This window comes from Portunus trituberculatus, chromosome 40, assembly GCF_017591435.1.
Source record: "Portunus trituberculatus isolate SZX2019 chromosome 40, ASM1759143v1, whole genome shotgun sequence".
Taxonomy (NCBI): Eukaryota; Metazoa; Arthropoda; class Malacostraca; order Decapoda; family Portunidae; genus Portunus; species Portunus trituberculatus.
The window spans coordinates 16,332,559-16,334,843 of record NC_059294.1 but is presented as its reverse complement, the minus strand read 5'-3'; the positions used below and the strand labels follow the sequence as shown (position 1 = coordinate 16,334,843).

Sequence of the window (2,285 nt, the reverse complement as noted above, 5' to 3'; positions counted from 1 at the left end):
ATTATTATTATTATTATTATATTATTATTATTATTATTATTATTAGTAGTAGTAGTAGTAGTAGTAGTAGTAGTAGTAGTAGTAGTAGTATTTGATTATTTCATTATTATTATCTTATTATTTTCATTATTATTATTATTATTACTATTACTACTATGATTATTATTATTATTATTATTATTGTTATTATTATTATTATTATCAATCATCATCATCATCATCATCATCATTATAATAATAATAATTATTATTATTTTTATTATTATTATTATTATTGGTACTATTACTATTATTATTAATATTGCCTTTCAAATTGACATTATATCATTGCCTTTCATTGGAAGACTTCTAAGGATGCTAATAGAACAGGTGGTCTGGAACTGTAGAGAGAATAGAAGAAAACATGTTGACCAAAAAAAGAAACTGGACCTAATGTGAAAGGTGTACTAAAAATAAGGTTGGAAATAAATTAACATTGTGAGGAGGACAAGGGAGAGCAATTGTCAGGGATGGATACAGATGTAAATACTAAAAGCCAAGGATGTAGGGAAAAGACCTTACAGACAACACCCGGCTTACAAACAAGTTAGGTTCCAGATTTTAGTTTGTGAATCATATTTTTGTAAAATATTTTGGGTTTGTATGTCTAAGTGATTTAATGAAATTGTGTTGAAATAATATTGTACAGCAAACACTGATAAAGGTACTCTATGTATAATAAAGACAAAACAAATTAGATTGATGAATTTTACGAATGCACATGCTAAAAATACTAAAAATAAGGTTGGAAATAAATTAACATTGTGAGGAGGACAAGGGAGAGCAATTGTCAGGGATGGATACAGATGTAAATACTAAAAGCCAAGGATGTAGGGAAAAGACCTTACAGACAACACCCGGCTTACAAACAAGTTAGGTTCCAGATTTTAGTTTGTGAGTCATATTTTCGTAAAATATTTTGGGTTTGTATGTCTAGGTGATTTAATGAAATTGTGTTGAAATAATATTGTACAGCAAACACTGATAAAGGTACTCTATGTATAATAAAGACAAAACAAATTAGATTGATGAATTTTACGAATGCACATGCTGTCCTAATGTATGCTAACTATATATACCATTTCTTTTTTACCAACTTTAAAGTTACTTTATTATGGCTTATAACCACCATAGTTTCCATTAAGATGGATTGACACATCTTAGTAATACTCATCACTAGTTGTAGGCTGATCATCAGCCCCATGATTAGTAATCAGAAAGTTGAAAAATATACAAAAAGATCTTGGGTACACACAAACAGATCTTTGCAGGTTTAGTTGACAAAGGTGGCACTATGTGGGAGGTGTGCAGTGAATTTGGATCTGCAATGGAGTGAAAAATAGAACTTGCTGGGATTCTTGTTTATATCTATAATTCTACAGTTACCTAAGAGTAACCAAGGTGGGAAAGGAGCTGGTAATGTTTGTCCCGTCTCCATATAGTCATGTTAACTGTTGATTAGCAAAATAATGTCCAGTGAAGGTAAATATAAACTGTAGCCTGCGTTTGAGCCATCAGCTGGTTTGTTTACGTCTGCGCAACATGGCGGCCGTGAACTCGAAAGAGGAATCAGACTTCACAGGGTTTCAAGGAATAATGGAGAAGAGCACTTATGTGAAGAAAATTCTGGAGTTAGAAGGTAAAATTGAAAAACTGTTTGAAAAGTATGAGGGCCTGGAAACGAGTTATGACAATGTAAAAAGAGACTGTGCCGATATGAAGAAGGAAAATGCAGCACTGAAAGAGGAAGTTAAGCTAATTAAAGTGAATTGCGAAAAATGTGGAGAATCTCTAGGAAAAGTGATGGAGAAGCAGGCTGAATGGAAAAAAAGTCAGGAAGTGGAAAGAAAGGAGGTAAATTACAAAGTTGCAAGTCTGGAAAAGGAAATCAAAGAGTCAGGGAGAAAACTTTGGGCCTTGCTGAAATTATAGATCAACAGATCATAGAAGAGAAGATAGCTGAGAAAGTGGTGAAGGTTATTAAGTCAAATGAGACATTGGTGAGGGAAACTGTAGACAAAAAGAGATGTGTGGTGATATTTGGTGTGGAGGAGGATAAGACACCGAGTAAAATGGAGAGAGAAAAACATAAAAAGGTGATAAATAATATCATTAATGTGGTGCAAGAGGAGGAAAAGACCTAGTACAAGAAATAGAGGACTTCCATAGAATTGGAAAGTTCACAAGAGAAGGTATGAGGCCAATAAGAATCAAACTTAAGTCACAAAAGGATGTAGATGAATTGG

At 32.6% G+C, this 2,285-nt stretch overlaps 1 long non-coding RNA gene across 1 annotated transcript; it reads left to right on the top strand.

Moving 5' to 3' along the window:
• The first annotated feature begins 208 nt into the window (after positions 1–208).
• On the top strand, positions 209–1,091 carry LOC123516072. Its single transcript, XR_006678081.1, has 2 exons — positions 209–457; positions 784–1,091. It is a non-coding gene; the product is annotated as an uncharacterized LOC123516072 (long non-coding RNA).
• Positions 1,092–2,285: the final 1,194 nt, after the last annotated feature.